General features: G+C 40.8%; 1 long non-coding RNA gene across 1 annotated transcript in view; it reads right to left on the reverse strand.

The window, feature by feature from the left end:
• The window catches only part of LOC134291829 (uncharacterized), a 444222-nt gene that overhangs the window by 379940 nt on the left and 41325 nt on the right, over positions 1-22957 (reverse strand). The window contains exon 2 of the long non-coding RNA XR_009999302.1: positions 2695-2756. This is a non-coding gene — a long non-coding RNA (uncharacterized LOC134291829). The remainder of the gene's footprint in view (positions 1-2694; positions 2757-22957) is intronic.

A 22957-nucleotide genomic window follows, 5' to 3' on the forward strand; every position in this document is an offset into this window, starting at 1 on the left:
CGTAACAAATTTTTCTTGTGGCAACTTTATTAGAAGTTTTGTTACTTTAACTACTAACGGTACATGTTTTATAACAACCCTTAGCTTGTTATAATTTTGTAATGTCGATCTAGTCGAACTTCATGAAGTGTGAACGAAACTTCACACTTCATGGCACCAGAATTAATATTGTTTATCTGGCTTTTGAGTCCTAAACTCTTAAAAAAAAGCCGCCATCTTGAATTTTGGGACGCCATTTCAGATTTTAAACCGCCATCTTGGATATTCTGGTCGCCGTTTTTGGACTTTGGACATTTTCCTCATACCAAATCTACCCGTATTGCATGGTTTAAGGGCCTAAAATTCAATTCAACATACGCAATCTTGAATTTTGAGATGCCTTCTTGAATATTAAGCTGCCATCTTGAATTTTGGGCCGACATCGTGGAATTTCTGGTCTCCAGTGTTGACTTCCACACAAAATTCGCTACACTTTGCAAAAGGTTACAAAAATCGCCGTAGTTTAATGTGTCGCATGAAGGGGCTTGGTTCAGTTTTACCGTTGCTGGCCCATATTACTGAAATGGCCATAACTCCGGATTACTTTGACCAATCTGGACCATTTTTAATAGCAAACAATGCGGTAAAATTCCTGTGCAATTCGTGCGAAAATTCGAAAAATCGACCATTACGAAGTGCCTTAAAAGTAAGTGACCTTTTTTTGTACACAGACACACACACACACACATACATACATACACACAGACATCATCTCAAATCGTCGAACTGAGTTGATTGGTAAATGTGACTTGACCCTCCAAGCCTTTTATCGAAAATTCTTATTTTGAGTGAACATATAGCCTTTTAGTACAATTTGGTGTTCTGATGCCTAACCAGAAATTAATAGAATTATGTTTATAAATGCGTCAAAGAAACGATTGATATTACGTGGAGTGCAATGAGGCTTCGGAGGATAGAATCGAAGTGTGGATGGTAATGCTGCAGCATGAAACTCGACAGATCATGGAAATAAACAAATAGTTGAAAAACCAGCAGACTCACCTCTTTCGGAACAATGAATTCCAACTAATAGAAACGGAGGAGCAGGGAGGCCTTATCAAAAGTTCTATGCATCTCGTAAAGGCTTCGTACTGCAAACCAAAAAGCAGTGCTAAGAAAGAAAGCCTCTTCACTGACGTAGATGAGTTGATTAAAAGGTGGAAGCAAGACTTCAATGAGCATCTGGGAGACAAATGTAGCAGAAGAAAATACCCATAGTAGTAGTTTTTCTTTACTTGAGAAAGATCTACACGTTCGGCACCCCTGCCCATCGCAGCTCGCCAGCCCTCCAAGGGAAAGTGGCACGGTCGCACATTTCGCTGTCCAGGTCAGCGCGAGCGGCAGCGGAAGCGGGACCTAAAAGTTCGGATGACAGTTGATTCTTGCTTCCGATTAATTTTCGCTTGTTTGACGGGTGTCAATCAGGATCGCTCATGCGGTACACGCGGGAAAATCATCGTTGGGGGTGTTGGCGTTGTCCCGGTTACGGTGGTGAGCGTTTTTGTGCAGCAGAATTGTGAAAGGGACGATTGATTGTTAATTAATTTCAGTCATTGTGAGAAGGCGCGAGAGTCACCATTGAGAGCGTAGATGGTGGGTGGTGGCTTTAATGTATTCCAATAAATTATCAGGCTGAAAAATGCAAATAGTTAGTGAATAGGACACAAGCTTAATCACAGCTTGAAAATTTAAAATGTGTTAGGAACAGTTAATTTTTTTTTCATTTTCTGATCGAATATTTATCGTTCCGGTCAGGTATTGAAAAAGAAACAGTAAGTAAATTTAACAGAAAAAAAATGGAATGAGCTCACCAACTTTTTGAAGTTTTTGAATTCCTGTCGGCTGAAACTACTGGTACTGAATATATACTTTTAAATTACTGTAGACAATATAAATTTTGGATCTCATCCAATTCAACGCATAGATTCGCTTTTCGCTCGAGTTCCGTCACAAAACGAGAAACACTCGACCAAGACAATACGCAACGACCACACACCAGTCAAGTGTCATCAAATTATGTCACACAAAAGCTCTCAACTATCGCAGAATGCGCAATCCCCACTTCAAATTGTTCCGCGTTATCAATGTCAAACCGCACCGCACTCTGAAGATGACGTAAGTTTCTCTCTCACCACCATCACACGGGCAAGTTGCTCACTTGGGTACTACTCTGTCTGTGGCTGGCTTGTTGGTCCCCGTTTCATAATCATCCTACCGAACAAAGAACGAAAATAGTTTTGGGTTTTCGAGCGGACGCAGGACGACGACGTCTGAATAGAACCAAGCAGCAGCAGTAACCTACATCAAAGCAAAGCATAATGGAAACCATCTTCAGGTAGGTCCCGGAAGAATGTAGAGCACTACCGTCGCCACCGCCACCACGGCTTAGAAAGATAACAACGAGAACGACGACTGCTCAGCTCATTCACAAAAAAAAGTTATGTCGCTTTGTGACACAAAGCAGCAGATATCTAGGCGACGACGACGTCAGTTTTTTTTTCTCCGGTAGGTATTTCGTTGATGTGGCGTTTTGATCTTCTTTAGGTGACTCTGTTTTCGAGTCTTGGAGTGGTTAATGGGAGAAGCCACATCACTCCCACTACTGTGGATGGGATCTGGATAAAGTTTAGCTTTTAGCTTGGTGTGGAGACCTACCTGATAGAATTGTTAGAGCCGTCTGAATCTGCAACCTTTGATGATGACTCATTTTGGTATTCCTGGAAGAAAAAAAAATAAAAGGCGAACAAAATTAGTCTCAGTGAATCGAATGAAGCCAGCTGAAACCAACTGAAATGCTTAGGAGACAAATTTGAAACTTGAAATGCAAACTGAAAAAATATGTTATCAAATATAAAAAAACCGCTCTGGTGGGATTAGAACCTAGTATTGAGCCACAGAACCAGAGAATATCCGGAACGGCAGAATTAACCAGACTGGCGAAATGAGTTGGTGAGTTCAAATTCCACCAGAGAGAGTAGCAGTGACTAATGATTTTTTATTACTATCGTACAAACTGGGCCGAAGAGTCTCAGATTTCCATGAAACTTTTTCCAAAGGCAGGACTCATGGAAATATGAACAAACAAATTCAGGGTCGCCTATTTTCCCGGTAAACTCATGTGGATTTTTTTGTTTTCCTCTGACACTTCTTACTCTGAAAAATCATAACTCAAGAATGAAACATCGTAGAAACAAACCGTTTTTTTAGAAAATAAAATCAAATTTTCTCAGAAATCCAAAAAAATATAAACTGGGAAAAGTTTTCCACAAAATTTTCCACAATTTTTGAGAATGTTATTTTATAATCTTTAGTCGCTGAAATTTTTGGAATGCACTTTTTTTTTCCTGAGTTATGGCCAATTTGGTTGAAAAATGTTCAAATGTGCCATATAAGCCTTTTCTTTGAAAAATCATAGCTCAAGAACGAAGCATCGTAGAAAGAAAGTTTTTTTTTAATGAAAATGAAAGCAAATTTTCTCAGAAATAAAAAAAAATATGAAATGGAAAAAGTTTTCCACAAAATTTCCCACTTTTGAGAAAATTCATGAAGAAAAGCCGGAAGTTTCGTGGCCGTGCGGTTAGTGTCACCAAGCGTACATGCCATGGGGTTAGGGGTTCCATTCCTACTCCGAGTGATTGAACTTTTCGCAAGAAATGTTTCTCCCTCGTATCCACTGGAGCTCGTAATATGTGTCATGTCTGTTGTCTAGTGTTAAGTTTCGTTCAGTCTGTACAGCCTTGACTGAATACGGTGGCTGGTCTTAACCTCCTCAAAAATATTTGTTTGAAAATTTTCCACGAGTTCGGGCATAGTTTCTCAGGCTTTTCTCTACGAATTTTCTCAACTAGGGTAAGTGCTCCAATTATGGCTATAGTACCAATTATTCGCCATAGTTGATTTTCACCCTTTAACGATGTAAATCAACAAGAAAAAAAATATGGACAACAGATCACGTTCACAAAATATGGTTGCACTCATTAGAACTCCACATTTTGCTCAAATTATGGTAGGATTAAATCATTTTCCTTAAAATTTCGGCTTCCTTGCACCCTTTTTCGCCATAGTGTACCAGTTATGGCTAATCCCATAAGGAATGCATGCAAATAGTGCGAAAAGGAACCGAAGTTAACAAATGTAGCCATAACTGGGGTCCTGTCATTGGCACACGCTTTAATAAATACTAAAAGTAGTTTTGGGTCCGTTTCAATATTTTTCCTGTAAAGTATGCTAGCTCAGCTATCTTTTAACATATTGGTGACATTCGTTGGTCTTCTTGTTATTTTTATACAAATAGTTTTGCTTAGGTAGTGCCATAATTGGTACACTTACCCTATGACAAATTTTGTGAAAAACTTTTTCCAGTTAATATTTTTTTTATAGATTTCTGAGAAACTTTGAATTTATTTTCTAAAATAAACGTTATTTTCACGATGCTTCGTTCTTTAGTTATGATTTTTCAAAACAAATAGTATCAGAAGAAAAAAAAACCCACCTGAGTTTTCCGGGAAAATAGGCGACTTTTTTTAATTTTTTTTGTTCATATATCCATGAGCTCTGCCTATGGAAAAAAAATCATGAAAATCTGAGACCCTTGACCCAAACCCGTACGGTAATTAAAAAAAAATCCCTTGGTATCATCGAGATTACTCCAAATTACTCACTGAGTAACCAACTCTTGAGGTAAAAAAAATGTAACACCTAGTATTATCTTAAGAAATTCATCGGAAAATCCTTCAGGTATTTCTTCAGAAATGCCTCCTGGGGAAGTTTTAGGAAATGTTTCCAAAAATGACCGGAGATTTCAATACCTAGGAAATTCTTCCACTGACTCTTTAGTTTCGTTCCAAATTTTCTTTCGAAAAGTCTTCCACAGTTTTCTATTGAAAATTCTTGCTTTGCTTCCTAATTTCCTCTAGAATTTCCTTCGAAATTTTCGTTAGAAGATCCTCCAGAAAATTCTTCAAAAATCCCTCTAAAAAGTGGATTCCCTTCAAAAATATCCCAAATATTTTTTATGATTTTTCAGGAATCCGTACGTAAACTCTTTCAGAAAATCATCGACAGACTTCTTAAGAAATGTTTTCAACAATTATTTATGAAAATCAAAAGCTTTCGCAAAAAATTTCTCAAAAGATTTCTTTAGAAAATGTTGCACAGATACTCTCAGAATAAACTGTCCTAAAAAAAACAATATTCGAAAAGTCAAGGTGCTCAACCTCTAAATGAAAGACATGCATATTTATAGCATTTTTGTAGAACATTTAGATTTTCTAAAAAAAAATCATTTAGAGGTTCTGCCAGGGTGATTTTTTTAAAAATTGCCATTTTTCATGAAAATTCTCAAGAAAATCATTTTTTCGTATGAGTATAATCAGTTTCGTACCTTTTGATTCCGCCCTATTATTAGATACGCGTATTTCGATTACCACTTGTAATCTTCCCCAGTGTCAGTTATCCAATCCATTCAGATATTTTCTCATAAATTTCTTCTGAAATTGCTCCAAGAATTCTTCTTGGTAGATTTCAATGGGATCGTTCTGAAACTCTACCAAGAAACTCTTATCTTAGAATTTCTTCTTGGTTCCGTTTAAAAACAAAAATATCCGAAATTTCTTTTCTAGTTCCTTTTGGGACGTTCTGCAAAGGTTTATTTGGAAGTTTTTTCAAAGATCCTCTTATTAACTCTTCCAGTTGTTTCTTCTGAAAATTTTTCCATATATTCCTTCAGAAATTCGTACAGGCATGTCTTCGAAAAGTTCACCAGCGGTTTGTTTAGAAAATGCTCCAGGAAGTTCTTAAGGCTTAATCCAGAGAATCCTGCGGGAATTCCTCAAAGAATGTGCCCTAGAAACTTCCCTAGAATTTTTGAAGAAACATCTCAATTTTTTTGCTGTGTTCTTTGTAGACGCTTATCTATGCGTTTCTACAGGTATTCTTACACATATTTTTTCCAAAAAATCGCCCACAGATTTATACAGGGATACTTTCGGAAAATCCTCCAATATTCTCATGATTTGTCCTGAAATTTTCATATAAATTTCTCAATATTTTTTCTCGAATTTTCACATAAGTTTTTCCGAGAAGTTTTCTAAGATATTTCTACAGGAAGTTCTTCAGAAATTCATCCTGTGGTTTCTTCACGAATTTCTCTGGGATTTCTTCAGCTCTTCCTCCAGTTATTAATGCAAAAGTACTTGGGAAGCTTCCGAAGTTTCTACCGAAGCTTTTTTTTCGGAAATTGCCTCAGGGTTTTTTAAGAAGTTTATCATGGGATTTCTTTTGAAATTCATTTGAGGAGATATTTTATATCTCCAGAGCTTGCTTCAGAATAGGGATTACTTCTAGAATTTCAACAAGGGATTATTACAGAAGTTTTTCCATTCAATTTCACAGATTTTTGTCTTAAAAAATATTTACAAATCCTACAGGGATTGCTTCGAAAGTTCTTCCCAGGATTTGTCACAAATTTTTGTAGCGATTCCTGCAGACATTCCTACTAAGAATTTTTTGAAATTGTTTATGTGATTCCAGCAGAAATATCTCCTGGGGTGTCATTAGAGATCCCAGATATTCCTCCAGAGTTTTTTTTTAGAAGTTTTTCCAGAAATTTCATACACATGTTCTGAAATTTGTTTTCAACAATCCAAGAAATAATTGCTTAGAAATTTTTGAAGAGTTGACTCGAAAAATCTTTCAAAAACAAACTCCTGGGAATGTCCTTGAAACTTTCAAGAAATTCTTGATTTTTTTTTCTTTTTGAACTTCCAGACAAAAAATCCTGTAGCAATTTAGTAATCTCTGGAGAAATATCTGGATTCATGCCCAGGGTGCCTGAAGAAAATCCTTATAAAAATCCCCTAATTCTAAGAAACAAAACCAAGGGGAAACTTCTTTGAAAACAATATTGAGAATATTTCGGAGGGATCTGTTGAAGAATTTTTGAAAGAATCTCCTGAAAACGCCTGCATAAATAGCCGACAATTGTGCTGGTTAAATTCCTAGAAAAAAAAACTCTCAATAAATTTCTGGGAATCCTTGGAAGAACTCCTGATGGTACCTCTGCAGAAATTCACAGAAAAAAAATTCTTATACATTATTTGGAGGAATTTGTTCACAAACATTCCTTAACTGGAGAAATTTCTGAAAGAAATCTCGTAGAAACAAAAAAAAACGTGGAGGAATTCTTCAGAGAACCGCTACATAAATTTAAAAAAAATAAAAGAAAAATCGAAAATAAAGAAATTTAAATTTTTGAAATAATACGTGGAAGAATTGGAGAACCCGACTGCGACTATCCATAGAAAAATTTCTTGAAAAATACCTTGAAAATATACTCTGGAGTATTGTTAGCAGGAAATTTGAATCTTTGAAAAAAATAATATCTTGAAGAATTATTGAAGGAAGATCTGAGTAAGTCCAAAGCAGACCTCAAGGAACTATTGGAGAAACCTCCGAAGGAACTTCAAGAAAAATCTCTTGGAATTTTTTTAGAGGGGTTTCCAAATAAATGCCTTAGAAAATCACTGAATTATTGGGGTAATACCTGAAGGAATCTACGGATTTATTCAAAAATTAATTCTTAAAAAAGTTTCTGAAAAAAATTGAATTTCTAGAAGAAAACCTTTTAGAAATATCTGGAAAATATTATAATCTATGTGTAAAAAATGTTTCCTGGTATGGTACCTTTTGAATAAACGTTTGGAGGAATTCCTGGAGAAACCTTTGGAGAAATTTGTAAAAGAATTTCTTGAGAAATTTCTACAAGAATTATCGAAGACATCCAAAGTAAAAACTTCTGAAAAAAAATTTGACCATATTTCTGGAAGAATTCATAAATGTTTGAGAAAAAACAATCAGGAATTATTTAGTAATCCTTAACTGAATTTCCTGTAGTATCCCTGAAGAAATCCAACGAGGAATTTTGGAGGATTCTTATAATTTTTGAAGAAACCCGTGGACCAGTTGAAAGAAGAATCATCTGAAATTTTTTTTAAGAAACATTTGACGAAGTTCCTGCGAGAATTTCTGGAACGATCTATGAAGGAATTCTTAAAAAAAAGTTCAAAGAAATCCATGAAGAGAGGGATTTTAAGTGAAATTTTTAGAAGAACTCTTGCTAAAATCATTCTAACAAATCATGCCTGATTTTTTTTTTCTGTATACATTCCAATTTTTGGTAAATCCCGAAAGAATGCCAAAAGCAATTTCTGGCGGTGTCCCTGCAGGTAATCCTAGAGAATCTACTACTGAACCGATCGGCGATTAAGTTTGTATGTGGATACTTTTGGAACCAGGGAAGGTTCTTAGCATAGTGTGAGACTCATCCGATCTCTGGAAAGCGAGACTCCCATACAAATGAAGTGGCGGAGGACTTCTCTTGAGAGCTTTTATGACAAAAAACACAGTAGGTAGGCAGTACGACGTTTTCCGGGACAGCTAGTATTCTATAAATGTTAAGAATAATGCCTGCTAAAATGAAAAAAAGGAATTCCAGCAAGAATGTCCTTTCCGCGATAATTACAGACAAATTTCAAGAAATAATAATGCGAGGAGAGGTTTCTTTGGAGTTATTATCATTTGGGCGCAACAGTGAAGTCAATTCTTTGGGGACGTACCAGAACAGGGGGTGCTGAATCTTGGAAACCTTGAGTTCCCAGCTCTGATGTTACTATGACAGCACTGGGGAGCAGGGATGCCAGATGATTTTTTGAAAAATCTGCATCACATTTTTTGAAAAATCTGTATCCCAAACAAAATTTGGGTGAAAAATATGTATCAGATCAAAAATCGATATTGCATATAAAACGAAATCTGTACGGATGTTGAAAAATCTGTATTATACAGATAAATCTGTATATATGGCATTCCTGCTGAAGTGTAGTAATGCACTCTTAATTCTACTCAGAGCACTGGTTTTAAAAGCTTTCCAACAAAGATTCATCCTTTTTCAAGAATTTGTTTTTCCCCTCATAATATTGTGCACGTATCGGCCATTTTCTTGGCGATAAAATCTTCCTCCTTCCAGACGCACCTCAAAACCCGATAACCAGAACACAAGGCCGTAAACGGCCGGAAGCGAAAAATTCAATCACTGCACAATGGTCCACGAACCAGATTTACGAGGAAAGATGCATGCAGCGCCTTCAAATGATTTTTTAGACAAATATGGTCTTCTACAAAGTTGTTGCTAATAATAAGGCCCTCTTTCCAATGTACATGAAAGTTAGGGTGGTCCATATTTTCACAGAAATTGGAAATCAAACTTTTTTATTTGCAAGAATAACTATATACATTCTTCGGAAAAGTTGGAGATCTATCAATTTTGAGCAAGTTTGCTGAAGACTTTTTTTATGTAGCTTCAAAATTGACCGATCTAGAGATATATTTCTGAATTAGCTTAGGGTGATTCAAGAAAAACAGGTTTTTTGGCTTTAACTTTTTCAGTTTCAATTTCTCATCAAAGTCGCCCAAGAAACACTTGTAGAGCATTTGAAAACGCGTCATTTCGTGCGCTGAGACGTTATCGTTATCTCTTTTGGTTTAAAAGTTATGAGTGTTTTTCTTTATAAATCATAGTTTTTTCAAAAGGCGATATTACGGGTTGGGGCAAAGATAAAAAATATCTTTTTCCAGCATTCAAAAGAAGAAATATTGTTATAAAACATATCAAAAAATTAGAGAGGTGTTATTTTTGTAACTCAAGTAAAATATACTAGAAAAGTGCCTTTTTTTCTATAAAATCATCAATATCTTTTGAACGGAATGACGTAGCAACATTCTCAGCGCACGAAAATGTGCGTTTTTGGAAGCTCTAAAAGTGGTTCTTTAACGACTTTGATGAGAAAATTGAAACAAAAAAGTTAGAGCGATAAAACGATTTGTTCTAGCGTCACCCTATGAAAACTATGGGAAAATGCTCAAAATTTGGACAAAACAGTTTTTTCGCTTTATCTTTTTTGTTTCAAATTTCTCATCAAAGCTGTCTAGGAACCATTTTTAGAGCTTCCAAAAACGCACATTTTCGTGCACTGAGAATGTTGCTACGTCATTTCGTTCAAAAGATATTGATGATTTTCTAGAAAAAATAGGCACTTTTCAAGTATATTTTACTTGAGTTACAAAAATAACACCTCTCTAATTTTTTGATATGTTTTATAACAATATTTCTTCTTTTGAATGCTGGAAAAAGATATTTTTTATCTTTGCCCCAACCCGTAATATCTCCTTTTGAAAAAACTATGATTTATAAAGAAAAACACTCATAACTTTTAAACCAAAAGAGATAACGATCGTCTCAGCGCACGAAACGACGCGTTTTCAAATGCTCTACAAGTGTTTCTTGGACGACTTTGATGAGAAATTGAAACTGAAAAAGTTAAAGCCAAAAAACCTGTTTTTCTTGAATCACCCTAAGCTAATTTAGAAATATATCTCTAGATCGGTCAATTTTGAAGCTACATAAAAAGTGTCTTCAGCAAACTTGCTCAAAATTGATAGATCTCCAACTTTTCCGAAGAATGTATATAGTTATTCTTGCAAATAAAAAAAGGTTAATTTCCAATTTCTGTGAAAATATGGACCACCCTAATTTTCATGTACATTGGAAAGAGGGCCTTATTATTAGTAACAACTTTGTAGAAGACCATATTTGTCTAAAAAACCATTTGAAGGCGCTGCATGCATCTTTCCTCGTAAATCCGGTTCGTGGACCACTGTGCACTGCTGCTAGCTGCGCTGCAGCCAGCATCCAATCGATTGTGATCTCCTGATTGCTGATCCGAAGCGTGGAATGAAACGAAACGACCGCACTACCACGCTGGCGCTGCTGAAATCTGAAGATGAAGCACGACGACGTCTTCAGTTCAGAGGCTTTAATTAAAAATACATATTTTGCCAATGGCAAGGCAACTTTTCGGTCGATGGAAAATTTGTAACCACGTGATGTTCGATGGTGCTTCGGGGATTAATTTTAAGGCGGCTGGGACGTGCTGGTTCGGTTGGGCTTCGCGAAGGAAAATTTTTCGGCGACTTGATTAATAAGCTGTTGGAAAAAAGTAGAAAGCCAATTATGATGGATTTCTGCTTAACAAAAGTGTTTTGGATGAATTTTGGTATCTGTTTGGTATTGGATAATGAGAAAAAAACTTCTTTGCTCTGCGAACGAAGGTCTAGTTGATCTGGTGAGCAATGAATTCAATCAAAACAATTTTCGAATATAGCGATGAATGACAAAATTAACCTTTAATAAGGTTAGTGATTATCATGGTTGAGTTAAAAAACGAAAGGTCGTTGGGACAAAATGTTAAAAGAATAAAACGTCGACAAGTGAAAGAATAATCAAGAAATTACCAGCTCAGGTGAGATTTGAACTCACGACCCTTATTCGCTAGACAAGTGCCAGGTGTACCTATTTTGGGCACTTGCCGCTATAACTAAGTCAATTTCAAACCGATTGAGTTGAATTTTCGTACAGAGTTAGATACTGTGCGTGCCTAAATATATACAAAATTTCAACTCAATCGGTTTGAAATTGACTTAGTTATAGCGGCAAGTGCCCAAAATAGGTACACCTGCCCAAATGGTACAATACCCTATGTACGAAGAGTGAAAGCGATTTGTTTATTGTTTGAAACTGTATGCCTATCATACAGGCACCGCTTCCTCAACCACTTGTAGAGGAAGAACAATTGCTACTGACGATGAGTTGCGAAGTTCGAAATTCCTCCACTGGGCGGCGCTAGTGAACAAGTAAATTTTCAAAACCTCATATCTCAGAATCCCGATAACTTAGAAAGTTGGTGTCTTCGGCAGAGTTGATCAGTAAGACATGAACTTACATAAAAACAAACACTTCTTTCGCAATTCTGCCACTAGGCGGCGCTAGTGAACATGAAAATTTTAGAAATCTCATAGCCCAGAATCCTGATAACTTAGAAAGTTGGTGTCTTCGGCAAAGTTGATCAGTATAACATAAACTTACACAAAAATAAACAATTGTTCCGCAATTCTGCCACTAGGTGGCGTTTACCGGGTTTTTTGTCTTTTTTTTCGACTTTTTTTTGGGTTTTTTCGGCTTGGCAAAACTAGTGTCGCTCCCCCCGATAACTTAGAAAGTTGGTGTCTTTGGCAAAGTTGATCAGTAGGACATAAACTTACATAAACATAAATACTTGTTTCGCAATTCTGCCACTAGGCGGCGCTAGTGAACATGCAAATTTTAGAAATCTCATAGCTCAGAAACACCATTTTTCTAAGATATCAGGGTTCTGAGCTATGAGATATCTAAAATTTGCATGTTCACTAGCGCCTCCTAGTGGCAGAACTCCGAAACAAGTGTCCCGTTTCATGTAAGTCTCTGCCACACTGATCAACATTGCCTAAGACACCAACTTTATAAGTTATCGGGATTCTGAGCTATAAGATTTCTAAATTTACATGTTCACTAGCCCCGCCTAGTGGCAGAATTGCGAAACAAGTGTTTGTTTTTATGTAAGTTTATGCCATACTGATCAACTTTGCCGAAGACACCAACTTTCTAAGTTATCGGGATCCTTAGATATGAGGTTTTAAAAATTAACATGCTCACTAGCGCCGCCTAGTGGCAGAATTGCGAAAGAAGTGTTTGTTTTTATGTAAGTTCATGTCTTACTGATCAACTTTGCCGAAAACACCAACTTTCTATGTTATCAGGATTCTGAGCTATGAGATTTCTAAAATTTGCATGTTCACTAGCGCCGCCTAGTGGAAGAATTGCGGAACAAGTGTTCATTTTTATGTAAGTTTATGTCCTACTGATCAACTTTGCCAAAGACACCAACTTTCTAACTTATCGGGATTCTGAGATATGAGGTTTTGAAAATTCACTTGCTCACTAGCGCCGCCCAGTGGAGTAATTTCGAACTTCGCAACTCATCGTCAGTAAGTTATTGGCGCACCCAACAACTTTCCCGAAGACACTATCCTTCCAAATTATCAGGGTCTTGAGCTGTCGCATATCGTAACGTTTGCTTGACAACCTGCTATGGTTCCTGTAGTGAAATTTAGCATCAAACTGTTGATGGTCCCTCTAGCGGCCAAGTTGCCAACTAAGCATATGAACCAATGTTCTAAATGGTAGATATTATCAAGCCCTAAAACTTTGCCGAAGAAAGTATTGCGCTAACTCTTAACACACCCGAGATAATAGGCCACACCCCCAAAAAGCCGAAATCCCATAAGCTCTTAGTCTCCTATTAAGCGGATTCCTATTGCGCCCCCCGACCAGTGATCTTATAAGAGACTCGACTGTATGTATGGAGCAAAGACTTCGGCCAGAACACCAGCTTATACCACCCCCACCCCTCCCTAACAGTTAACGTAGTTTATACATACATACATACATTTATTTGTTCAGCATCACATTTAAGACAATGCATAAACAACAATAGTACCTACGTCACAATACTCGGTTCGTGGCTGCCGCTCTCCATCCTCGGTCGCGCCCAATGCTCGCCAAGTCACGATCCACCTGGTCCGCCCATCGTACTCTCTGCGTTCCACGCCTTCTTGTGCCAACCGGATCAGTTGCAAACACCAGCTTTGCAGGGTTGTTGTCCGGCATTCTTGCAACATGCCCTGCCCACCGTATCCTTCCGGCTTTGGCCACCTTCTGGATGCTGGGTTCGCCGTAAAGTGCAGCGAGCTCGTGGTTCATCCTTCTCCGCCACACACCGTTCTCCTGCACACCACCGAAGATCGTCCTTAGCACGCGTCGCTCGAAAACACCGAATGCTTGCAGGTCCTCCTCGAGCATGGTCTATGTCTCGTGTCCGTAGAGGACCACCGATCTTATCAGCGTCTTGTACATGGTGCATTTAGTGCGTGGGTGAATCTTTTTCGACCGCAGTTTCTTCTGAAGCCCGTAGTAGGCCCGACTTCCGCTGATGATGCGCCTCCGAATTTTACGGCTCACGTTGTTGTCACGGTAAAGGCTGGGTATGCTGCGCAATTCAGCAACACCTATCTCTACCTGCTCGTGGTACCGGCCGGAAACTATGAGCAACCTTGGAGAAGATCGGTTAACCAACCCTGGTGGGAAATTTGGTCGTAAGCTGACAGGGAAGTGTGTTCGCTTCGGCAAACCTGAGCGTCTGTTCTCCAGGAGAAGCGGCTCACAACAGCGTCTGATCCCCATATTTGGGGCAGCTGATTAAAGTCCGAGTGCCAGAGAAGGACTCTAAGCTCAACTGTGCACTATGGTCCTCCGGAAAGTAGGGGGTTGGTGTCAGGCCCTAGGAGCCAGCCGTAAAAAAACATTATAACGGAAAATCAGCAACAGAATAATACGAACCGAGACCAACGGCAACGACCCCAACGAACAAAAAGGACTTGCGATTGGAAACTCGGTACGCGGAACTGCCGATCTCTCGACTTCATTGGGAGCACCCGCATACTCGCCGATATACTGAAGGACCACGGGTTCGGCATCGTAGCGCTGAAGGAGGTGTGTTGGACAGGATCCATGGTGCGAACGTTTAGAGGTAATCATACCATCGGCGCGTGATCGGTTGGTTGCCGATCGACGAAAGAATGTGCAGGTTGAGGATCAAGGGCCGATTCTTCAACTTCAACATAATAAACGTGCACAGCCCATACTCCGGAAGTACTGATGATGACAAGGACGCATTTTACGCGCAGCTCGAACGCGAGTACGATCGCTGCCCAAGCCACGACGTCAAGATCATCATAGGTGATTTGAACGCTCAGGTAGACCAGGAGGAGGAATTCAGACCGACGATTGGTAAGTTCAGCGCCCACCAGCAGACGAACGAAAACGGCCTACGACTCATTGATTTCGCCACCTCCAAAAATATGGCCATACGTAGTACCTTCTTCCAACACAGCCTCCCTTATCGTTACACCTGGAGATCACCACAGCAGACGGAATCTCAAATCGACCACGTTCTGATTGACGGACGGCACTTCTCCGGCCTTATCGACGTCAGAACCTATCGTTTCGTCAACATCGACTCCGACCACTATCTGGTGATGGTCAAACTGCGCCCAAAACTCTCCGTCATCAACAATGTACGATACCGGCGACCGCCACGGTACAACCTAGAGCGACTGAAGCAACCGGATGTCGCCTCAGCATACGCACAGAATTTCGAGGCCGCAGCAATCGCTATAGAGCCGAATCGATAGATGAATTATTTATAGGTAAAATATTGGCATGGATTCGTACATTGATCCGTTGATTGTGAAGCACCGAGTTGGAATGAGCATGATAAATATGATACTACTTCTAGGTATCTGCTGAAACGGGTTTATCGACGCTTTCCGTTGCCAACCAGGGTGTACAAGTGTGATAATTGTTGGAAAACGATTTAATCGGCAGAAATTACATCCAAAAATGGATACATCGCCAGAAGTTACGCGCCTGGGTATTACAAAATTATATGTTGTGTGAAAGCAGCCATCAATGACGCAGCCGAGAGCACCATCGGGTACGTGGAACGGAATCGACGGAATGAATCCCAGACAACCAGTAATCGTATAACATGCTGCATAAGATGATAAAGTGGAGGCCATATGCGTGCATGCCTCCATTTAGGCGAATGTAAAATGTACGCATATCGCCTCCACTTTAACATCCTATTCAACATCTTATACGATCACTGGTTGACTGGGATGGTTCGACGAAGAGTGCAGAACGGTTTTGGAGGAGAAGAACGCAGCAAGGGCGGTAATGCTGCAGCAAGGGACTCGACAGAACGTGGAACGTTACAAACAGAAGCGGAAACAGCAGACTCGCCTCTTTCGGGAGAAAAAGCGCCGCCTGGAAGAAGCGGAGTGTGAAGAAATGCAACTGCTGTGCCGTTCCCAAGAAACACGGAAGTTCTATCAGAAGCTCAACGCATCCCGCAACGGCTTCGTGCCGCGAGCCGAAATATGCAGGGATAAAGACGGAAGCCTCTTGACGGACGGACGTGAGGTGATCGAAAGGTTGAAGCAGCACTTCGATCAGCACCTGAACGGCGTGGAGAACGTATGCACGGGAGCCCACGGCAACGGAAGAAACGACGAGGACGGAAACGAACCAACTCCCACGCTGAGGGAAGTTAAGGATGCCATTCACCAGCTCAAAACCAACAAAGCAGCTGGTAAGGATGGTATCGCAGCTGAACTCATCAAGATGGGCCCAGAAAATTTGGCATCCCTGTCTGCAACGGCTGATAGTCAGGATCTGGGAAACCGAACAGCTACCGGTGACGTGGAAGGAAGGGGTAATCTGCCCCATTCATAAGAAAGGCGAGCATTTGGAATGTGAGAACTTCAGGGTGATCACCATTTTGAATGCTGCCTACAAAGTGCTATCCCAGATCATCTTCCGTCGACTGTCACCTAAAACGAATGAGTTCGTGGGAAGTTACCAAGCCGGTTTCATCGACGGCCGGTCGACAACGGACCAGCTCTTCACCGTACGGCAAATCCTCCAGAAATGCCGTGAATACCAGGTCCCAACGCACCACCTGTTCATTGACTTCAAAGCGGCATACGATAGTATCGACCGCGCAGAGCTATGGAGAATCATGGACGAAAACGGCTTTCCTGTGAAGCTGACTAGACTGATTAAAGCAACGATGGACGGTGTGCAAAACTGCGTAAGGGTTTCGGGTGAACTATCCAGTTCATTCGAATCTCGCCGGGGACTGCGACAAGGTGATGGACTCTCATGCATACTATTCAACATCGCTCTGGAAGGTGTGATGCGACGAGCAGAACTCAACAGCCGGGGAACGATTTTCACAAAATCCGGTCAATTTGTGTGCTTTGCGGACGACATGGACATTATTGCCAGAATATTTGGAACGGTGGCAGAGCTGTACACCCGCCTGAAACGCGAAGCAGCAAAGGTCGGATTGGTGGTGATTGCTTCAAAAACAAAATACAAACAAAGTAGGCGGAACCGAACACGACCGGATCCGTCTGGCTAGTAATGTTACGATAGACGGGGATACCTTCGAAGTGGTGGAGGAATTCGTCTACTTCGGATCCTTACTGACGACTGATAACAACGTGAGCCGTGATATTCGGAGGCGCAGCATCAGCGGAAGTCGGGCCTACAACGGGCTCCAGAAGAAACTGTGTTCGAAAAAGATCCATCAACGCACCAAATGCACCATGTACAAAACGCTAATAAGACCGGTGGTCCTCTACGGACACGACACATGGACCATGCTCGAGGAGGACCTGTAAACACTCGAAGTTTTCGAGCGACGCGTGCCAAGGACGATCTTCGGTGGTATCCAGGAAAACGGTGTGTGGCGGAGAAGGATGAACCACGAGCTCGCTGCACTTTACGGCGAACTCAGCATCCAAAGGGTGGCCAAAGCCGGAAGGATACGGTGGGCAGGGCACGTTGCAAGAATGCTGGACAACAACCTTGCAAAGTTGGTGTTTGCGACTAATCCGGTTGGCACAAGAAGGCGTGGAGCGCAGAGAGCATGATTGACGGACCTGGTGGAGCGTGACTTGGCGAGCATTGGGCGCAACCGAGGATGGAGAGCGGTAGCCACAAACCGAGTATTGTGGCGTACTATTGTTGATTATGTCTTGTCTTAAATGTGATGTTGAACAAATAAATGTATGTATGTATGCACCTGACTGAGAGACGCAGCAGAAGCTGATTACTTGACACATGGTAATTAGCTAGGGGAGGAAAAAAAGGCAGCTTAGAGAAGGCTAACTTATAGAAGAGCAAACTCCAAAAAGCTGCTTGATCTTGATTGACCACTCGTGGATGCTATTCCAGTATCACCAGACAATCACACAAGGAACCAATGAGCTGATCTGCCAGGGACTAGCAGTGTGTTGGTGTTGGTAATCTTCTATTTTTAGACGAAAATGGTGCCTGCCACGACAGGTTGCAGGTCAACGAGTGCAAGGGGAAGGAAGTGTTGATTGCAATCGTTTGTATCCACAACTGATTGAATATACTGAATCTTTACAAAATCATGCGTATTTGTCGGAGCGTTACTGGGATATGTTTCGCAGAGGGTTCAAATATTGCTGTTGCGTAGATGCCAATAAGTGTAAGGTGAAGGAATTGTGTGCTTTTGACGTAGGACTACGTCTCTCTTTTCTATACCGGGTGTCATTCTAAATTTTCAGAAATCGGCCGCGTTACGTTTGAAGTGGAGATTTTGAGCGTTAATAACTCAGCCATTTCTCGTTGAATTTTCAAAATTTTGGTTCCAATTGATTGGAAATCTTTACACCAACTATGCCCAATATTAACATTTGCTGATTTTCAATAACAAACTATTGAAAAATTTGGAAAAGTGAACCCATGTTTATTCCAGCCAATCACGATCGAGCACATTTTGGATGCTCCCGTCGAATATAAAAGCTACTGCTTCTTCGCATCTTCCCTCATTTGTCTTTGTCGTCTCGAGGTGAACGCATCGAACGAGAGCTGCTCACTTTCTTTGTTTGCGTTTTCGCTCATACTTCTTTGACGGCCGTGTCGGCTCGGTGTCGGTGCGGTGATTGTCGGCAAGGGTTCTGTTGTACATTCGCCTTCTAACCGTCTAACGCAACAGACCAAGGAAGGAATACTTTTCATCGATTGTTCGGCGGTGGTGGTGGCAGAGGCAGCAGCAAAATCCGGAATCGCCCCCACGGCAGCAAGCGGCGGGCCAATTTTCGACGGCTTCCAGCAAACAGCACGGAGAAATCCAACACGCATTGCGTGGCATGATAAATTCATGTCAATTGAATGAAATCGTCCAATATTCAAACGGTTCTCTTCAGGACCATAGAAAATTATTCCTCAAGAGTTGTGAATCAGATAGTTATTTAATTCCATCGCTCGGTAGAAGTGTGGTGTAACCGAAAAGTGAAAAACTGAATGTTTGGTTGCCCCGCAACAATAATGATGCCGGCCACTAATGATTCCACCAGGAATTTAGCAACGTTTTATCATACCCAGACCATTTTTCGTGAAACATTGTTTGATTTAACCATTTTTCGAATTTAAATTATCCAGATCTTCCAATATTTTGGTTACTTTATTCGTTAAATAAAAATTTTCTCATTTCTCGGCTGATTAACCGTTTCAAGCGTCTGGTGCATGCGGGGCGGGGCATGCAATCAAAATAAACTGGAATCCAGTCAAATTGGAGGAGCTTCATCTGCTAATCTAGGGACATAAAAGCTGTTCCCTCTGATTTCTTTCGTCATTTTCGTTGGATCAGTCAAGCAGGGTGGATGTCACCACCACAGCTGAGCAGTGGCACATCAACCCAGCCGCAACTCTCGGCTATCGTGCGGATAGCACCAGGAATCTCATCCATGGCAGAAAGCGACGTACCAGTTTTCGGTGGCATCCTGTATTTAGCATTAAGGAGAAAACCAACACGCATTGCGTGACATGATGTTTTCATGCCATTTCGTTCCTAAAATCGTCAATTAATCAAACGGTCCTTTTCAGGACCACCGAAAATATTTCCTCAAGAGTTATAAATCACATAATTTCATTCCATCAATCGAGAAAAATGTGGTTCAATCGAAAAATTGAATTCCGGCCACTAATCGTTCCACCCAGAATTTAGCAACGCATTGTCCTATCAGAACCATTTTTCGTGAAACACTGGGGAGCGTCCAGAAATTACGTCACGTTTAAAGGGGGGGGGGTCAACAAAGTGTGACAACCCATACAAAAATTTCAGAGGTCCCATACAAAAAGTGTGACATAGTGATGAGGGGTTGAAAATGACTAATTTTTGTGTGCCTTAATTTAAGGACGATCCCTTGTTTAATTCTAGCATTTTTCGAATTGAAATGATCTAAATCTTTTTATATTTTGGGTACTTTATTTTGTTAAATGAAATGTTCTCTCATTTCTTGGTTGAAAATCGTTTGAAGCGTCCGAAGCATGCGGGGCGGGTCATGCAATCGATACAAACTGGAAAGCCAGCCGCATGGGAGGAGCTTCATCTGCTAATCTAGGGGCATAAAAGCTGTTTCCTATGATTTCTTTCGTCATTTTCATTGGATCAGTCAGGGAGGGTGGAGGTGGATATCACGTCCACGGGTGCGCAGCAGCACGTCAACTGCGACAAGTGATAGCACCAGGAATCTCATCCACTGATCACGGCTGCGGTGGGCCCGGCAATGGAAGTTACCTCCGCAGCTGGGTAGCTGCGCACCAAACCAGCGACGGCTCTCCGCTATCTATCCGATAGAACCAGGAATCTCATTCACGGCAGCAGGCGGCGGCAGTTTTCGATGGCTTCCCGCATTCAGTGTGGATAATTTTCAATTGTCTTTCTAAAATCAACCGTTATTTGAACGGACCTTTTTAGGACCAGAGAAAATTATTCCTTAAGAGTTATGAATCGGATAATTTTCGGATATATTTCAACGATCGGTAAAAGTGTAGTGCATTCGAAAAGTGAATGGTCCAATGCTTGGTGGCTCAGAAACAGCAAAATCGATCACTAATCTTTCTACCCGAAATTTAGCAACGCGTTATCTTATTCGGAGAATTGTACCTGAAACATTGTTTCATTCTAATATTTATCGAATTAAAATGATCTTAATTTTTCAATACTTCGATTAGTTTATCCGTTCGATTCGAAATTGTCTCAAAGAACGGTTGCAGTAGTTTGAAGCGTCTGACACAATGTGGGCGGGTCATGCAAACGGAATAAACTGGGAAGCCCGCCGAATGGGAGGAGCTTCATCCTTGGCTTCATCTGCTAATCTAGGAGCATAAAAGCTGTTTCCTCAGACAACTTTCGTCATTTTCCATGGATCAGTCAAGGAGAGTGGAGATGCCACCTCCCAGCTAGGCAGCAGCACACAAACTCAGCGATGACTCTCGGCTATCGTGGTGACAGCATTAGGAATCTCATCCACGACAGCAAACGGCCGCATTCAGTATGGGTAAAATCGCATTGCGTGATGAATTCATGCAATTGTCTTGCCAAAATCTTCCGTTTTATAAACGGTCTTTTCCAGGATCAGCGAAAATGATTCCTCAAGAGTTATGATTCGGATAATTAAAAGCGACAGATTGAAAGCTTGGTAGTTCAGCAATAGTGAAGTGGCTACTAATGTTTTTCCTGGATGAAAACAACGTATTGTCGAAAGAGTTTCACGTTAAACTTTCGTTGAAAAGATCTATTTAACGCCGTTCAATTATCTAATAATTTTATCCGCTCGATGAAAATTCTCTCGTAGAACAGTAATTTAACCGTTTCTCTTCAAAACGAAATAACTCTTGAACTAGTCAACATCTTCCCAAATAACAGAACCAGCTGAATAACAGCTTCTTGAGCTAAAGTTAGCTTAAGAGTGATTTGCTTTACTCTTATACAGCAAAAATGTGTGTTGGGTTGTGAATGCGTTCAGCGAAAGCGATCACACAACAACTTTACTCAACACATCAGTCCACCATTTGTATTATCATAACAACAAACATTGTATTATGGAAATATAAAAGTCGGAATCTCGTTCCAGCCTTTGTCCTACGTCAACATTGCGGTTATGTCTCAGACATTGCCCACTCCTAGTTTTTTTATTCTGAAAATTTCATAGCTCCATAGGCGCCAACTTAGGGGGAAGGGGGGGGGGGGGGCAGTATGTTTTTGCCCCTCATTTGACAATTTTTCGATTTTCTCATATAAGAAATCATAAAAATCAGGCTTTGACCGCCCCCCCCCCCCCCATAATTTGACTAAGTTGGCGCGTCTGCATAGCTCTTAGGCATTTTCTGATAGATTGACACTGTGCTGTGGAAGTTGGAAGAAAGGGTTTCTGATTTTAGCGATGCTTTTGAACGAACAATAGAGAACATAGAGAAGAGAGAAAGTACATAGAACGATACAAACTAGGAGGAAAGGGACGGCCCAGGGATTGAGGCATACGAATCGGAAGCGACATTCACTACACCACCAAATGTCTACATATTTACAAATTAGACCCTTTTGACATGTTGGCACAAAAATGTAGGGTAGCGTCGCAAAACGTTGCCCTGACTGTATCCTCACTGTCATTGCATCCATCCTCTCTAACAAGCTCCCAACGCTACAGCTTGTTTTCACCCTAGAAGAAAATCGCAAACAAAACCGGAGGGAAACAAACGGAGAGTCCCCTGTGGCTAGGCATTTGAAAGCGAAACCATTTCCCTGGGAAAGTTTTGCTGGTATTAGCCGACGACAAGGAGGGGGGAGGAAAACTCACCTCCACTGGCATTGACCGAGTGCCGGAAAATTTCCCCCAAATGGTAGAAATATCGGCCGGGTGGTAGGCGCAGCCCAATATCAGGGGGCTGTCATCAGTCATAATTTTAACATAATTTTTCTGTTTATGTTGTCCCATTTTATCATCGTTTTGTTTCGGATACGGAAGCCACCGCTGGCTGGCTGCTACTGGCTGGCGTTGGCTGCCCCAAGTCTGTTAGGAATGATTTAAGGGTCTGCCATGCAGTCAATTGCGTAGGAGATGGGTACGGGAAAGGACAGCCGAGAAATGCACAACTTGTGGTGGACGGAGAAAGGGGCAGGAAGGCCATAAAACGGTCCCAATTTGTTGTCGCAGTCAGCAATTTGTACGGGCGGGGAAAAGCTCGACCGACACACACGAGAGTGCTCATCAGATGGAAAAGTTATGGAAAATGGCAAAAATTGCTAGTTGGGATCCTCATGGGGCAATGCGGTGCCAGACAGCCTATCCGTTGTCAAATTGTGGCTGTCAAATGTAACAATTTAGATAACGCGCTTTGGGGCGAATGAAGTTAACTTCAGTGTCCCTGATAAATCTGGAAAATTTCGTTGCGAGTTGGCGGTGAAAACTTTCATTATCAAATGTAATCTCCATCATGACGTATGAACCATCTGCGAATAGCAATCGGCTTTGGATTTCAGTGATT

Source organism: Aedes albopictus, chromosome 3 (assembly GCF_035046485.1).
Source record: "Aedes albopictus strain Foshan chromosome 3, AalbF5, whole genome shotgun sequence".
Taxonomy (NCBI): Eukaryota; Metazoa; Arthropoda; class Insecta; order Diptera; family Culicidae; genus Aedes; species Aedes albopictus.